Source organism: Euprymna scolopes, chromosome 10, assembly GCF_053919585.1.
Source record: "Euprymna scolopes isolate OS-2025 chromosome 10, ASM5391958v1, whole genome shotgun sequence".
NCBI classification, from domain to species: domain Eukaryota; kingdom Metazoa; phylum Mollusca; class Cephalopoda; order Sepiida; family Sepiolidae; genus Euprymna; species Euprymna scolopes.
This window is the reverse complement of record NC_136491.1, coordinates 94,662,986-94,682,291: the sequence shown is the minus strand read 5'-3', so window position 1 is coordinate 94,682,291 and position 19,306 is coordinate 94,662,986. Positions and strand designations below refer to the sequence as shown.

General features: G+C 32.1%; 1 protein-coding gene across 3 annotated transcripts in view; it reads left to right on the top strand.

Annotated features, from left to right (window-relative positions):
* Positions 1-19,306, top strand: part of LOC145286146 (cardioacceleratory peptide receptor-like) — a 351,148-nt gene that overhangs the window by 69,436 nt on the left and 262,406 nt on the right. The window contains exon 2 of one of the 3 annotated variants that reach the window (XM_080134879.1): positions 2,770-2,859. The exons of the other annotated variants lie outside the window; for them this stretch is intronic. The gene's annotated coding sequence lies outside the window, so the exon portion shown is untranslated. The remainder of the gene's footprint in view (positions 1-2,769; positions 2,860-19,306) is intronic. 3 annotated transcript variants of the gene reach the window in all.

Sequence of the window (19,306 nt, the reverse complement as noted above, 5' to 3'; positions counted from 1 at the left end):
TGTATATTATTGTTTAACTTATTTTATAATAGCTCTGTTTGATCTTAATCAACTATTGAGATGATATTAATAACAATAGTATTTGGATTACTTGAATATCTGTATTTTTACTATACCTATACTGACTATAGGTGGTTATTCCATTGAACATGTTTGAACAAGGCTAAATCCAAGTAATTAATATTTATTCAATATATTGCTAGTTTTTTTCGAATTAAAACTTCGATACATATTTTACGAAGGGGTTTGTCCATAGCGGATTAAATGAATTTATTATATCAAGTCCGAATTTTTCATTTGTGTATTTCGATGGAAAAATAAAATTTGCTTTCAAAAAATATTCTTAAGTTAGCAAAGAAACTCTATAAAAAAAAAACCCAACTCACTTTGATTATGTTAAAACATTAATGCCATCAGCCGCATGGGCAGCCATTATTATATGCTCTGTTGTTGTAAATAAGCAATCATCGAGCTTTTATCTTGAAAAAATTGGTATATGAAAAAAAAAAAGAACAGAATTTGTACAAACATATATGTTTCTCACATCTCTCTCATTAATCACTGACTGCTCATTCACACTAACCTGCTGCGTTCCCTGGATGCAGTCTGAGGGATAACAAGTCTCCTAAAATTCCTAGCCTTCCTTATCTCTTGATAACGATTGCAAATTATTTTGCGTTATCAATCAGCCATTCATCATCGATTTCTTGCTAGCAACTCTGGTGGTCTTCTCTGAAACTTGAAGGACAACAACAACAACAACAACAACAACAACAACAACAATAATAATAATAATAATAATAATAATAATTTATGGACGATGAAGAAGGCTAAGAAAACGTCAATAATTAGTAGGAGCACTAGGAACAATACCAAAAAGCTTCGTAAAAAGAATGGTAAAGATTGAGATGAGATAGATGTCTGAGAAGATACAACAGATAACGATAATGAAAAACACAAAGAAACACCACATGGCGGAAAAAAAAAAAAATGAAACTATAATTGTAAGTTTACCCGCCACCCACAGGCATTATACTAAAGAGTTGAAGAGGGTTGAAGAGGATAGAAAAACTGAGGAGAGAAAACACTAGTGAGACATCCGCTGGATGTAAGAAGAGGACTGGGGCCTTTGGGAGGCTTATCGCAACTTAAATTCCAGTGAAGAATAATGGTCGTTGCCAATACGAAATCTAATTTATAAAACTCATTATGTCTGTCTGTCTCCGTATTTTCAAACTCTATCTTTTTTAAAACTAAAAGTCACAGAGCGACACTAGGAGCCTCAAATGATTGGATTTTTTAATGGACCGTTCTTTAAATTAAAGATTTTTTAATGGACCGTTCGGTTAAAATGGTTTTAAAGGGTCAAAAAAGGTCAAAAAAGGGATCAAAATTGAAAAAAAAAATCGTTATACATTTTGTAATTTATCTTAGTTTATATTTAATCAGTTAATATGCATGTCACGTTGGTACAGTGGTAACGTCACCAGCGTTGAATACTACAATTTTGCTTTCGGTTCTGATTCTAGCAGATGGCACCCAAATATTATTATTTTTCTTTTGAAATCTCGACTCTACAATAATTTATACGAACTCTGGACAAATTAAAATATCATATTTAAGCGTATTTTACCACCGGGTAAAGCCGGGCGCCCCTGCTAGTATTTCATAAATGATTCGTTTACTAGGTACAACAAATGTTTTGTTTACGCAAAAAGAATATTATTACTATTGGTAAACGGCTGTTGCGGTGACGCAAATTCATCTGCAAATGTTATCAAAAGAGGTGGAGAGTACTTGAAATTTAAGGGGGCTTGTTATAACTTAGACTCAAGAGAATACCACCAGTTGTTCTTAAAGAGAAATCTTTGGTGGCCTGTGTGAGTACTCCTCGTATAGTGGGGCAGATTGCTGAAACAATCTTTCACTTGATGATACAAGCACCAAAATTGAAATTGGTCAGGTTTGCTTCTGCATTTATCATGAAAACTGACAGCCATCTTGAATTTTTTGATGGCTAACATTCTTTTCTTAAAATGTATGTTCTGGCTGGCATTTGTGCCAATTTTGGTGTTTGGTATCACTAAGTGAAAGATTTTTTCTGGAATATTGAGACAACCTGCCCCACTAGTAAGTAAGTAAGTAAATAATAATAATAATAATAATAATAATAATAATAATAATAATAATAATAAAAAGAAGAAAAAGAAGAAGAATTGGGTTCTCACTTTTCTTATTATTTTGTTCTGGTTGGGAATGAGGCAGGCTACCAGATGCGAGACATTTATCTGCTACTTCATGCAGCTCTGTTCAACCCAGAATCATTGAGGACACTAACTTCTACTAAGGTTGCTTCTTTCTCCCTTTTTTCTCATATCACTATGCCAGGTTTAATAGCCCTCTTTCTAGGTACGTAGCTGTATGAATGGTATAGTCATCATGAATGCTTTTTGACTTAATTCCAACTGTTCATCTGGTATATGTTTCCAAGACTTGTTGCTGCATTCGATATTTAACTTTTTACAGATGGTGCGGTGGAGATATTCACACACACACACACACACACACACACACACACACACACACACACATATATATATATATATATATATACATATATATATATATATATATATATATATATATATATACATATATATATATATATATTCTCGGGACCGTATAAGACAATGAGAGAAATTTTTAACATACCTGTTATTCTTAGAATAGAGAAATTTTTTATGTTTATGTATCATTTGCCATTTTCAGCAAAAGAATATTTCACCTACCCTAGGACGGGTATTACACAACATATGTATGGAATAATTGTACCTTCATTGGACAGGAAATTTACAGCAGGTATGTGAAAAAAAATTCCTTACCTAGGGCGGGTAATGTACAACACATATTTAAAATTATTTAAATAAGTTTATGTTGCGCTAAATTTTCGGTATGTCACAGGTAAGAGTGTGTTTGTGTTTACATCAGAGTGCTTTAGTGGAGAAGTACCGTATTTTTATATGAATATACTACTCGAATATATTACATGATTTTCGATTTTGATAACTTATGTATGTCACAGATAAGAATTTCATTGTTTTTCATATGGGTACTTCACTGTACAAGTACCATTATTTTCTGGGTAGGATACTGTAGAAGTACCATTTTTTCTAATTTAAAAATGTAAAAACTCGATACTTTAAAGTATTTTTCTGTTGTGATAAATGTTCTGTGCATCTAGAGTAAGAATTTGTTTGTTTTTTCATCTATTGCTATAGTGAAGAAGCACCTTATTTCTCATTTAAAAGTCATGCTATTCGAATATATAACGTGACTTTTCGGTTTTAATGACTTTTATGCACGTCACAGGTAGGATTTTATTTGTTTTTCATACGAGTACTATACTACACAAGTACCTTATTTCTTGGGCAGAATAATGTGCAAGTACCTTATTTATAGTATATAGATGAAACTACTCGATGACTTTACATAATTTTCTGTTGTGCGAACATTTCCGTATGTCATAGGTGAGAGTTTGTTTTTATAATAGAGTGCTATAATAAAGAAGCACCTTATTTCTTATATAAATGTCATACTACTCGAATATATTACATAATTTTCGGTTTGGATTACTTTTATGTACGCCACAGGTTAGATTTTCTTTGTTTTTCATATGGGTACTATACTGCACAAGTACGTTATTTCTCGGTTAGGATACTGTATAAGTACTTTTTTCTAATGTAAAAATGAAAGAACTCGATACGTTTATGTGATTTTCTTTTGTGTTATATTTTCTGTATGCTAGGAGTAAGAATTTGTTTATTTTGTTATCTGGGTGCTATAGTGAAGAAGCACCTTATTTCTCACATATAAGTCATACTACTCGAATATTAAACGGGATTTTCGGTTTTAGTAACTTTCATGTATGTCACATGTAAGATTTTCTTTGTTTTTTCGTGAGTACTATACTACACAAGTACCTTATTACTTTGATAGAATTTCTTGTACACATAAATACATTAAAAAGTGATCATTGTATGTGATTTTTGGAATATGACTATACAAATATATATAATACATTAAATTTAAAATGATCAGTTAATTAGTATAGGAATGAATCCAATACATACAAATATATAAGTATATACATCTGCTAATCATTCATGAGATCGGTTAATTAGATTAGGAGTGAATCCATAGAAATATATAAACATATAAACATAATTATAATGCACAGTGATCGGTTAATTAGTTTAGGAGTGAATCCAATGCATACAAATATATAAACATACACACATAATCCAAATTAATAATGATCGGTTAATTAGTTTAGGAGTGTATCCATAGAAATATGTAAACATATACACATAAATAAAATTAATAATGATCGGTTTATTAATTTAGGAGTGATTCCAATACATAAAAATATATAAACATATACACATAATTTAAATTCATAATGATCTGTCAATTAGTTTAGGAGTGAATCCAAGACATAGAAATATATAAACATATACGCATAATTAATATTCTTAATGATCGGTTAATTAGTTTAGGAGTAAATCCAATAAAAATGCCATTACTTGATCTATTTACGTGATTTTTGGAATGTAAGAAATAAGCCGATATATCATATATATATATTTGAATATGACATTTACGTAAATCAAAAACATACCTCTGTATTTTTTAAATAAACGTGTTATTGCTATTCATTATATAACATTTAAAAATCCAGAATATCGAAATGTAAAAAGAAAGGAAAGAAAAGAAATGATGGGGATCGAAACTGCAACACTTGTGCTAGTAATCAGGCACGTTAACTGTTGCACCAAATAGACAATTGCTTTCAAAACCTTGTGAATTATCTTAATAAATACATTTCTCTTTTACTCGATGTAACGCATGCGCATAATGGCGCCATTGTGCTATGCTCGTCAAAGTGTTATTGCTTTCAAGTTTGAACCCTTTCTGAAGCCCTCAGCAATTATTTTAATCCATTAAAACCCCCTAATAAAATTCTGCACAAAAATGCAATCTTTTGAGCTATTGCACGTCGTCTGTCGATCATCCGTCTAGGAGGAGATACAAATTGAAAAACGGAGACACACACAGACATAGTGAGTTTTATATATTAGATTACCGTTTTATCTGCTTAGTTACACATGTTTCGGTTACCGAGTCGTATGAACGATCCAGTAACTTTATCAAACTTTAACAGAAATGATTACTATGATTAGAAAAACGATATTAGAAGAAGAAAATAAGGTGGGGAGAGGAATTTCAATTTTGATTCGACAACATTACAGTTTTAAGATTTAATAATTAAATAAACATTGAAAAGAGGTGAGGTGGAGTTTAAAATATTCAACCAGTCATGAATAAGAATAGAGGGAGGGGAGAGAGAGAGAGAGAGAGAGGGGGGGGAAATAAGATGGAAAAGAAGGGAAGGGTATAAAATGCGTAAGACTTTAAAGGCGGGGTATGGGGAGAGAAAGAAAGAGATAAGACTAAAGAGAAAAGGCAAAATAAAAGCAGTTAAGGGGCACTCATTAGCGGACTGTCGGACTGTCGTGCTGGAAAAATGTCATATGGAGTTTGACACGTTAAAGATTTATGCGGATTGGGGGTTGGCGTTGTTCACAGTAACTAAGATGCGTCCTCTCAAAGTACGCTTAGTTACATCCAACTTAAGTGTATTTTACTATTTAAATGCATTGGCTATATATATATATATATATATATATATATATATATATATATATATATCTCTTAATTAGACCGCAAAGTGAGAGATTCTGTCTTCGCAGAATCACAACAAAACGGAAGTCGTATAAACATGTATTATACGAAGCCCAAAATGTCAAAAATCGAAAGATTATCTGAAAATGACGTCAGGTAGTTAAAGAGGGGTAGGGGTGTTGTGCATCCGTACATTCCTATCGAGAACGTTTGTATAATTTTTACCATTTTTAAAAATTTAATTGTTTTTATGTCCTTGCTTTAAATATTTTTTCAAGATTATATAAAAATTATGTTGCGCCGAAAGTTTCACATTCATTCAAGCTAGGAATATATTAAAATCTTATATCTAAAAATTATGCTAAACCTATAATCTAAAAATCTAGAAAAATTTTTGTAATTATAATTTTTTTTGTGTGAAAATATTATAATTGTTTTGTGTGAATATGTATATTATATATATATGCATATGTATATATATACATATACATACATATATATACACACACAGATATATAACTGCTTTTATTTCCCCTTTTCTCTTTAGTCCTTATATATATATATATACACACACACACACGCATATATATATATATATATATATATATATATATATATATATATATATATATATATATATATATATATATATATATAAAATAAACCATGCTTAATTTAATCATAATATCGGTAATTCGAGAAAATTTTTCTTCGAGTTATATCGAATCCATTAATACGGATTTTAGGGGATTTTTTTTCGTAAATGTTCCTGTAAAAATTATACATATTTTTTAATTGTTACAAGGTACGATCCTTTGTTTTCATAAAAAAAAGCAAACATAAATTCATGCATTTTTTTTAATACTGAAAACCATAATTTTAGTAAAGGCATATTTTGTTTAAACAAAATAATACATTTCCACTAAGATTTAAGTAAAAAAATAATACGTTTATTATATTCCGTGATCATTATTTGATAAATGCTGAAAATATCATTAAAGTTGGTTAATTTCCTGATTTTTTGGTGATTTTTTATTAAACGGAGGGGTCAAAATATTTATGAATTTTCAGCATGCGCATTCATTTTGCACGTACCTAAGAATAATGGTTACTTGAAATTTCGATTTCACTGGGCTAGAGATACACAAATTCTTTCTGCGCTGTGTGTTGTGTGCGGTCAAACGCTGTGCAATGAAACAATGATTTCAAGTAAAACGAAAAGACATCTTGCTAGTAATTATTCTAGCCTTCAAACTAAAAATGTCGATTATTTCCAACGGTTGTTAGAGTTAAATGCAACGCAAAGTCAACCATTTAAGAAAACAATAACTGTGTCCGAAAAAAAACAACAACTCAATTAGCTTCATATGAGGAGGCAAAAATTATTGCTCTTAAATCGAAAACTAATGATCTTGAAGAATCAGTGATCCTTCCAGCATGCAAAAGATGGTGAAAATTATGCTTGGCGATAAGGCAGAACAAGGAATTAGCAAGACTCCTCTTTCAAACAATAGAATTCAAAGAAGGATTCTTGACTTCTCTGATAATATTGAGGAGAGTGTAATATCCAAATTTTAAAATAGTTTGTTTGCTCTTCAAATCGATGAATCTAATGACATCAGTAATCATGCAGAGTTAATTACATGCGTGGAATAGATGAAGATGCTATAATTAATTAATTTCTATGCTGCACACCGTTTTCCACAACTACAAAAAGCTAAGATATTTTTGATGCAATCACAACATGTTTAGAAAAACATGGCTGGTCATGAAATTTATGCGTGGGAATTTGTACATATGGAGCACTATCAATAGTTGGCTCTGTTAAAGGTTTTGCATCTTTCGTGGAAATACAAAATCCTAACATCGTTCGAACTTGTTTTTTACACAGAGTTATTTTAGTTTCAAACATAACACAAAATGAACGAAAGAAGGTGTTGAATCAATTGATTCAAATGGTAAATTTCATTTAAAAAATCCGGCCAGTGAAATCCAGAATTTTGAGCGAAGTTACCGTGCAAGAATATGGATTCTCAACATGTTTGTTTACTATTACACACAGAAGTAAGATGGTTGTCGAAAAGAAAAGGTGCTATCTCGCGTAAATGAGTTTCAGAAATAACTTATTATTTTATTTATTTATTTATTTATTGATAACTAACCTGAATGTCCGGGTGTTTGAAGGTGTGTGTTGAACAAAAAAAAAGTGGTAGTAGGCAAGCAGGCTCGAACCCGTGACACGAAGGCGGAAAAGAAAGTGATAGAAAATCTGACATCTTACCCCTACTACATGACACGGAAATTCGGAACGTTAAAATTAGGCAAAGTCAACCCAACCGATACGATGACTTGACAAAATAACTCGCAAAAAAATCGATCCCTCCTTGTAGAAAAGTGCCCAGTTGAGGGTTTAGGAATTAATGATTTGGGCCAACTTTTCGATATTTGTCATCCTAGGTGTCGAGCTTCAAAGTGATACAAATCTCGTGAAAATCCGTCGTCTCTGTCGAAAGATTTAGACATACATACATACATACATACATACATACATACATGCTTTTAAACAGACAGGTGAGATTTATATCATAGATGAAAAGCTTGATAGATTTTGTTAATACCTGAATGAATTGTGGATGTCCAAAAGAGAGTACTTCAGTGAAATATTTGGGTATCTCAATAGTCTGAGCAGCAATATGCAAGGCAGAAATGAAAACATTCTTACCGCGATAGATAAATTAGTTATTTTTAAGAAGTAAATTGCAACATGGAAGAATAGAATGAAGATAGACGATGTAGATGTTTCCATCAATTAGCAAAACCTGCGTTACCGAAATGCTTCCCATTATTAGTGAGCATTTGAAAAGCGTAGAAAATAAAATTGAATATTTTCCCTCAATCAGCATTGCAGAATTTGATTGGATTTGCAATCCTTTCCTAGATTTATCGATTATCAATCTTTCCAATTTGGAGTTACGCGAGGAGAAAGAATTAGCTAGCCTTTCCAGTGATCATGGCTCAAATTGAAGTACTCACAACTGCCATTAGACGCCTTTTGAATTTCTGCTATGGAATAGTATCCAATTATAAGTTTTAAAAAGTCATCAATGTGTTGCTGTAGTTCTCAACTTCATATCTACGTGTCTGGACTTTTTTTTTTATCCAAACAACATTACAAATAAAAAACGTGAAAAAGAAATTAGAAAGGTTTAAAAACATTGAAGAAGAGTTAAGAGTATGTCTCTCTCGTATTCGTCCACATATGGAAGCAGTAGTATAGAAGCACCAGACACAACTGTCACATTGACATTTATCATTATTAATCTATACCAATACGAAATATATTTTATTCATGTGAATAAATATGTTCCTGATATGATCGTCTTTAATCTGATTATTTAATTGCTTTATAAGTAGAAAATGTTCACTTTTTGTGATAGGTGTGTCGCGAACATTTAAAAAGCTCAGTAGTGTGCCGCTATGTAAAAAAAAGCTTGAAAACTACTGTAGGCAGCAATTAAAAACAGGAAAAGTTGACGATGAAAAAAAAAAGTGGATACATTACAATATATATATATATATATATATATATATATATATATATATATATATATGATTTTCAGAATGTGAGAGATTGTATGATAAATTCCACAGCCAAACAACATCGCAGCTCACAGGAGCCATGACAGTCAACGAACCGGAAGTCCAAGACGCGAGTTTCGCCCTCATTTGGGCTCATCAGTTAGACACATCCGAGCTCAGGAATTCGAATCCTGAGCTCGGATGTGTCTAACTGATGAGCCCAAATGAGGGCGAAACTCGAGTCTCGGACTTCCGGTTCGTTGACTGTCATGGCTCTTGTGAGCTGCGACGTTGTTTGGCTGTGGAATTTATATATATATATATATATATATATAGTGAGAGAGAAGGAGGAAGAGAGAGAGAGAGAATCATTCACATACAGTATTGTTTCGCAACTCATCAGTTAAGCAGCAGGTGACATACATTTGCAACAGTGCTCTACCCAAAAAGGGGGCTTAAAATATAGTCATCCACATATAGTACTGTCTCCCCGTTCATCAGTGCGGCTAGATCAGCACTTTTGCCTAGCCATTCTAACCTCCAGTCCATGGAATCGGCTCATCAAATGTCCATTTAAATAGACACTCACCCACTGCTTTTACAGTGTTCGAGCTGTACTCTGCCACGCGCTGCGGTGGCTCAATTTGGTGTAATGGAAAAATCTAATAAAAAGAGAAAATGCATGTTTCTTATATTTCTAGTACAGCTATCCACTCCAAAAAGTGAAAAAGAAAAAAGAAGAAAAAGGCGAAAATGTAAAAAAAAAAAAAAAAAAAAAAATGGTACTCTTGCAGAATTGGATCCAGATCTTCGGGAGTTTCCGTCAATCATGGCTTGGACTCGACCAACTATCAGTGGATTAAGCCAAACGTTGCTAAAATGTTGAAACGCTAAATGGAGTTTTTTTGTTTTTTGTTGTTTTTTTTTTGTCGTATAAAATGTGAGTTTTTAATTAATATTCGGGTGAGGGGGGTACAATACACAGATTCGAAAAAGTTGTACAAAAACGAGTAAATGCAAGCAAAGGTAAGCTAAGTTACGTTTGCACCTAGCGGGGTGATTTTTTTAGTCTTTTTATTTAATGTGAAATGTTTAATCAGCTCGAAAAACACACAGTGTTTATTAATGTATTTGAAAAAGACAAATAATCGCGGACTATGTTGAATATGTTAAGTTTGGAAAAATAAGTTAAAAACTATACAAAACAGTGTCAGATACCCACCGAATATATGTTACCGTGACATAAGCTGACATATTCGGTGGGTTTCTGACAGTATTTTGTATAGTTTTTTAGTTTTAACTCATTTTCCCAAACTTAACGTAATCAACAGTGTCCGCCACCATTTGTATTTTTCAAATATACCGATAAACACTGTTTTTCGAGCCGACTAAACGTTACATTAAATAAAAACGGTTTGTATTACTAAACACAGATACTAAAAAGTTGTTAACACGTTAAGTTTGGGAAAATAAGTTAAAACTAAGAAACTATAGTAAAAATTCTGTTAGGGACTCACTCAATATATGTTACCGTGACATAGGCTGACATACATTCGGTAGTTATTTAACAGTTATTTGTACAGTTTTTAGTTATAACTCATTTTCCCAAACTTAACGTGTTTAACAAAGAGTCTGCCGCCATTTTTAATTTTTGCATATGGCGGTAAACGATGTGTTTTTCGAACCAAATGAACATTTTACATTAAATAAAAAACACTAAAAAATTATTCAGTTTTGTAGAAAAGTAACTTAGCTTTCCTTTGATAATATTTGTTATACATTTGTTTTTTGACAACTTTTTCGAATGTATGTGTACAGTAATGAAAACCCAATAAAAACACTAAAAATTATCCAGTTAGCAAGAAAAGTAACTTATCTTGCCTTTGAAAACATTTACTTATTATATATTTGTTTTTGTTGACAACTTTTTCAAATCTTTGTGTAAGTACAAACCCGAAGGGGGTAGTTTTCTGTCTATTTTTTTTTTTTTGTACCGCGCTATTTTAAGATAGCTTTTCTAAGTTAAATTTAAATTTCACGATATCTTTTTTTTCTTGTCGTTATTTTTTTTTACATTAGGTCCACCTCCATAATTTTCTTTAAAATGACTTCTTTTAAAGGTTTTTGACTATGCTGAATAAGAAAATCTGCAGAGATATAAAGACCTGTACTATGCACTATAATTCACTGGCGGCCATGAATAAACACCCCAAGTCTCCCCATATAAAGAACGGCTTTCAGAATAAACACCCCTAACCTCCCCATGCTAAAAACGGTTTTTGGAATAAATACCACCAGTCTCCCCATGTTAAGAACGGCTTTCGGAATAAACACCCCCAACCTACCCATATTAAAAATTGTGGAGGTGAACCTAGTGTCGAAATTTACCTTTTGTTTTTTTTTTAATAAATTGTTAGTTGAAACACAGAAGGCAGATTTGCCGTTTAGTTGTACAAATATCCTCAAACCAGGTAATTTATTAAATCCCTATTTTCTTATATAGAAACAACTGTTAAAAAAACGTGTGCTGCCAATTTTGTTAAAAATGATTTTTACGACAAAGATGGTTTTGTTAAGGTTCTTTGACTTTTATGTTTCAACTCAATACGCACCTTCTGGCGAGCGATTTGTTTGTGGGGGTATCAAATTGGTTAAAGGGAAAATTATTTTCAACTCGCATTTAGATAAAAATGCACTTTCGTAAATAATTGAATTCATTTAAGACGTATCGCAAAAACAAAAACAAATAACATCTATATATATATATATATATATATATATATATATATATATATATATATATATATATAGATGTTATTTGTTTTTGTTTTTGCGATACGTCTTAAATGAATTCAATTATTTACGAAAGTGCATTTTTATCTAAATGCGAGTTGAAAATAATTTTCCCTTTAACCAATTTGATACCCCCACAAACAAATCGCTCGCCAGAAGGTGCGTATTGAGTTGAAACATAAAAGTCAAAGAACCTTAACAAAACCATCTTTGTCGTAAAAATCATTTTTAACAAAATTGGCAGCACACGTTTTTTTAACAGTTGTTTCTATATAAGAAAATAGGGATTTAATAAATTACCTGGTTTGAGGATATTTGTACAACTAAACGGCAAATCTGCCTTCTGTGTATATATATATATATATATATATATATATACTAGACTACCCGTTACCCGTTGGGTCAGTATGTTATATTAGCTATGGAATTCATGTATGAGCGTGACACTTGTAACGTAAAGAAAATAGTTTTTTTTTTTTTTACATAACAGAAACATTTCTATGAAAGTATATTAAAATGAAAAATCACGGACGGATCACTCAAACATTAAAAACATCCCCCCTATTCGTGTAAAGTTACTTATTTTTCCGAATAGTCGCTTAAAAATCGAAAATTAAACATGATTTTCCTACGAATCGAACGCTGACGAAAGTCATTTAGAAGCAAAAACGCACGTGAACATACCGATGAGAAATATAAGAATGAAAAACCCATATTGGATTCCTTCAACCAAGTTATAGAAACTTAAAATCTAAAAAAAAATAATAATAATAATAATAATTAATAAACCTGAAGCAAAAACTAAAACCTAATTAAATGAAATAAAATAAAACTAATATTGAAACAGATTAGTAAATGTGTCAACAAATTCACCGTTCTCGCACAACTATTTTGTACCTAGAAATGTAAACAAAAAATAAAAACAGAAGGAAGAAAGGAAGGAAGGAAGAAAAAGGGACGGATCGAGAGTAGTAGTAGTAGTAGTAGTATTGGCTTTACAACCATTGTACGTATGTTTGTCAACGGGTTAAAGTTGTTTAGTTGTAAGAAAATAGCGACAGTATAGTTGCAATAAAGAATAGTTGCAAAACATCCCCACTCTACCCAGGTTAAATAATAATTTCGAAATAATAACGTTAATATTTCAGTGCGCAGGTCAAAATCTGCAAAAGAAGCGACTTGTGTTTATTTGTTTACGTTATTATGGGTTAATTTTTATGCGCGCATGCGGAACCGGGTGTCGTAAACCGGAAAGTTGGTAACATCACTCGTTACAAGGTTATTTGAGTTTCATAATTATATATATACTAGCAAAAGTACCCGTCGTTGACTGGTTTCAAAAACAGCCTACAGAAAATGGACTCTGATTTATGAAAGTATGATAGGTTATAAAAAGGAAGGGTTGTAAAGAGATAGCTTCGAATTTGGGGGTATCAAAACCAAAGCAAAATATTATGAAAGTAAAAATAAAATAGATAAACCCCATAATTTATTATGCCATACCTGTTCACACTGAAACACTTATCACAATATTCTGTGGATCTATATTAAAAAAACCTTGTTAAACTTTGTGACATATTTCCATTTTAGTCAGGTGCGAACGAACACCCCATAATTTTATTATACCATATTTCTTCAAACAGAAACATAATTATGAAAGTATACTTACGCAAATAGATATGAAAAGTCTTTATTAAAGTTTGTCCCTACTTCCATTCCATGGAGGCCAGGCGCGAACGCGGACCCCACAATTTTATTATACCATACCTATTTAAGTTAAAACATACTTATCAAAGTATTCATATGTATATCTATATCAAAAACACTTGTAAACGTTTTTTTTTATGTTTAAATTTTATATTGCCATACTTTGTGGACCAGGCGCGAACGAGGACCCCACAATTTTAATGAACCACCGTTCTGCCAGATCAAACATACGAATTCCTGTGTCTCGATACATCTTCTATCATTATATGTAATCAGTTTTTTAAAATAGTCAACCATATAGGAGCCTATTCGTGACCAGACACACACATATACGCACACAGACATTCAACTTTATATATATATATATATATATATATATATATATATATATATATATATATATATATATATATAACTAAATGGGCTGCCCGGGCGTCCTTGCTTGCTTGCTTGCTTGCTTGAATCTTGTAAATTTTAGTTTCGATTTTTTTTTTTTTTTTTTACTTTTGAAATCACAACTATTGAGCATAATATAATATCAAACAATCGATAGAGAATTGACTCTATAATAATAAATACGAAATCTGCATGAATTAAAATATCATATTCTAGAGTAATTTAAAAACCAGGCAAGGCCGGGCGCCCCTGCTAGTATATATATATATATATATATATATATATATATATATATATATATATATATATATATATATATATATATATATATATATATATATATTTAAATAAGGGAGTAGTCATCAACAATGTGTATTTTTTAACATTATTTTATTATTCTGTGTCTTGGTTTTTCATTGAGAATTATGTTTGGATCATTGTAATTAGAAAACCAGCATTTCAGCATATTGACGACATGCGTCATACTCATGCATCAAATCTTGAAATCTTTACCTGTGGAACAAAATATTGTTTAGTGTTTTCAATTCATTTTATTGAAAGGTGCGACATCTAGCATTAACCCAGATATCTCTCCGGTGCCATGACGTGGACTCGGGTTCAGATTGTCTCCTCCACACTCCCAACCCCATTTATTTTACTTTTTCATTTTTCCAGAAATTTGACATTTATTTTCATGTTGTCACCGTGCGTACCCATGTGCGCGCTTATACATATAATTGTATGCGCAATGTATGTGTGTGCTTAACCGCAGGTGTTTTAGAAAATGCAGAATCAAGTACGCAATTTGGAAACGGTTTCCATCTCTCTCTCTCTCTCTCTCTCTCTCTCTCTCTCTCTCTCTCTCTCTCTCTCTCTCTCTCTCTCTCACACACACACACACACACACATACACACATACACACACACACACACACACACACATATATATATATATATATATATATATATATATATATATATATAGTAAATTATAAAAATATATTCACAATATTCCGCGTTTAATTCTCGTGAGAATTCGTCAGGCTTATGCATTTAACACAGTCAACCCGGATATCTCTCCGCCATAAGCCTGACGAATTCTCACGAGAATGAGATACGGAATATGCGGTGTAGCTTAATTGCCATATATATTTTTATAACTTACTATGTATGTATTGAGTGCTCTTGAAATAAATACTAAAAATTTATGCATAAAATTATATTTCAGTATATTAATTCATATGATTAAATGAAATAGTCACACACACACACACACACACACACACACACACACACACACATATATATATATATATATATATATATATATATATATATATATATATTAATGATACAATTACCTATTCCGATTCTAACAATAAAAGCGCCCGAAAAACACAGCCACAGTATACGAGTAATATAGACACCGCTGTCCCTATCGAAAGAGTTCATTAAATGGCGTCGATTGAAGTTCGGTTATATACAAATGTTCCGATATTTGGACCTTTACTTATCGTGTTGAGTTTAAAATATAAATATATCAAAGTTTTTTTGTTTTTTTTAATAAACTAACGATTTTTTTACGTTAGTTTTTATTTTCTTTCACCGATAATTTATATACAAAATACACAGTTTTGAATTTTTGAGATGAGAGCTAATTGTTTATATTACTTGTAATTAATTGATCGGACTATTGTTCTTACCTTAGGTGTTATTTGTGCAATGTTGAGCCTGGTTAGTACCAGATGGGTGACCATTTGGAAATTCTAGGCGCTGTATGTGCTTTCTGCTTATCTCTGCATTGTTTCCAGTCGTTCTGAACCTCCACTTGCCGCTGGTATTCAACAATGTCAATTCAGAAGAGGTGTGGTTGGAGATTGCGCAACTCTTATCCATAGTCTGTCAATACTAACGGAATCCATATATATATATATATATATATATATATATATATATATATATATATATATATATATATATATATATACAGTTGTCCTCAAAATTATTCATACCCCATACAAAAAAAATTTCTTGTTTTGATTATTCATTTCTGAAAGGTATTATGATGGTACTTCCTTTGTATCTTTTGTCTAAATCCACATGTGAGTTGGCTAAACCTTATGTTCATAATAATAGATAGGGACCAAAGTTATGTTTTGCACATGTTCAGATCAATCATACCCCTGCCAGTACCTAAACAAAAATGTACTTTTATGATCAACCCCATTCTTTTTACTTCCTATTAATGTGCTACCCCTTGTAATCTTTGTCTTGTAGTTATTTCAAGATGTTTCAATTGAATGAATACCTTTTTCGATGTTCCGTTCAATATAAATAGATTAAAAAAGTTTCTTTGTCCACAGGTTCTGATCATCATGGGGAAGAAAAAAGAACTTAGCGAAGACCTGCGTCAACGTATTGTGCAAGGCCACGGTGAGAGAAAGGATTACAAGGCTATTGCTAAGCAGTACAATGTTCCTGTGGCAACCGTCAAGAGTATAATTAATAAGTATAAGCGGTTCAACACTGTTAAAAACCTCAGTGGGCGTGGCAGGAAGCGTAAGGTTTCAACCAAACTTGCAAGGAAGATCTGCCGAGAGGTCAGCAAAGATCCCCGAACCACAACCAAGGTCCTACAAAAAGAACTTCACCAGGCAGGGACGATGGTTTCAAGGTCCACTATCGAGAGAGTTTTGCACAGAGGGGGTCTCCATGGATGCAGGCCTCGAAAGACACCGTTGCTCAAAAAGAATCATGTGAAGGCTCGCCTGGCCTTTGCTAAAGGCCATATACAGCAAGATTCCAGCTTCTGGTCAACCATCCTGTGGTCTGATGAGACGAAGTTGGAGTTGTCCGGCCACAGAGATACTGCATACGTATGGAGGAAGACAGGAGAAGCATACAATCCAAAGAACACAGTGCCAACCGTCAAGCACGGTGGTGGAAACATCATGCTATGGGGATGCTTCTCTTCCCACGGTACAGGGAACCTCGTCAGGATCCAGGGAATCATGAGAAAGGAGAACTACATCCAGATCCTTGATGAAAACCTGAAGGAATCTGCAGAGAAGCTCAAACTTGGCGACAACTGGAAGTTCCAGTAAGACAATGACCCAAAGCATACTGCTAAAGTTGTCCAGAAATGGTTCAAGGATAATGATATCAGCGTCCTGGAGTGGCCTAGTCAGAGTCCTGACCTCAATCCCATAGAGAACTTATGGCGGGACTTAAAGACCCGAGTGATGGCCAGGAAACCAACTAACCTGACCCAGCTTGAGTCTTTTGCAATGGAAGAATGGGCCAAAATCCGACGGGAAACGTGTAGTAAGCTTGTGAACACCTATAAGAACCGACTAGAAGCAGTCATAAAGAACAAAGGCTATGCTATTGACTATTGAAGAAAGAAAATGGACACTATAAAACTAGGGTATGAATAATTTTGAACATGACTTTTTTTAAAGATCTGTGGATAAAATACCCCTGAAACTGAATATTTTTTAATTTGCCTATTGCTGTTATTCTTTCACCTGTTGGTTGCACATAAATCATAAATAAACTTAACAAAATGCTTTCATTTCATCACAACAATGAATTATGTCAAAAATCAACGAGGGTATGAATAATTTGGAGGCCAACTGCATATATATATATATATATATATATATATATATATATATATATATATATATATATATATGTATGTATATATATATATATGATTATTGAAAATTCTGGATTAAATAATGTTGATTTACATCACAGTTTATTGTTTGACATGGATTTTCAATAAATGGCCCATCTCATTGAAAGAAAGGTTATTAGCAAAATAGATGTAGGTAATTATAAATTTTTATTATTAGCACATAAATTAAAAATTAAATTTACAAAGATCGCATGGAAAGGTTATTACATGGTTAAATGATTGAGGATACAAGAACAGTTGTAAAACTCAAAGCAATGCATACTGATATATTTAAGAATAGTATCCTCATGTAAGAGAGCCTCTGACAAACTCCTGTACAGAGTGATGTTAGACACGCGAGGATAGTATCTAGTTGGCAAAATAATAAATAGTATATATATATATATATATATATATATATATATATATATATATATACATTTATGTCAGGTTATATCATATGCTACTGGTATCATGTAACTCAGTACTACCTGCCTCATAGTCGGGTCACCGGCGTCTAAACTGGTTCCCCCATGAAAGTATGATAGGTTATGAAACGATTTCAATGACTTAAAAATATATATATAAATTGAGAATTCTGGATTAAATAATGTTGATAGGATAGTATCTAGTTGGCAAAATAAGACTTGTTTGGTGAGGAGGGCGGCTAGTTTCCCTGGAGGATTAAAAACAAGACCTTTCAAAGGGCGAATGAATCCTTTTTCGGGGTCAACGGCCAACTAGCACCGTGTATATTTTGTGTATGTGTTGGGGCGGAGAGGGCTCCCGTAAGCCGTGGTGAAGGCAACCTTTCTAGGAGAAGCAAATCTCTGATTTAAAAATCCATAAAGCAGGAAGCAGGTCTGCAGTTTAATTCGTTGCTGGCTATCTTGCTCTTGCTTGTTGCTGAATCTCAACATTTTGAACCGAGAGAGAGATTAAGCTGTCGTACAAAGCTAAGACTCTGTAACATCATCTTTGTATATATACTCCCTCGGGCATTTGGACTTATGGAGTTTAAGTATCCGAGGGAGTGGTACTCGTTTGGCAAGACGTTGCAATCATCATCACATCATATATATATATATATATATATATATATATATATATATATATATATTACTCTAGATAGTATATATATATATATATATATATATATATATATATATATATATATATATATTGTCTATTACTACATAGTTATTATTATTTATTTATATTATCAATTATTTATAATTGATGGTCAAATAATAGATAATACATATATAGTAATTAGCAGGTATTAATATATATCTATGAAAGTGAGAATATGTGTGTATAAGGACACTTCTTAACTAATATACTAAACGATCTTTTGATTTTTTTTATAATTAATGGTTAAATAATAGATAATATATAGAGATAGTA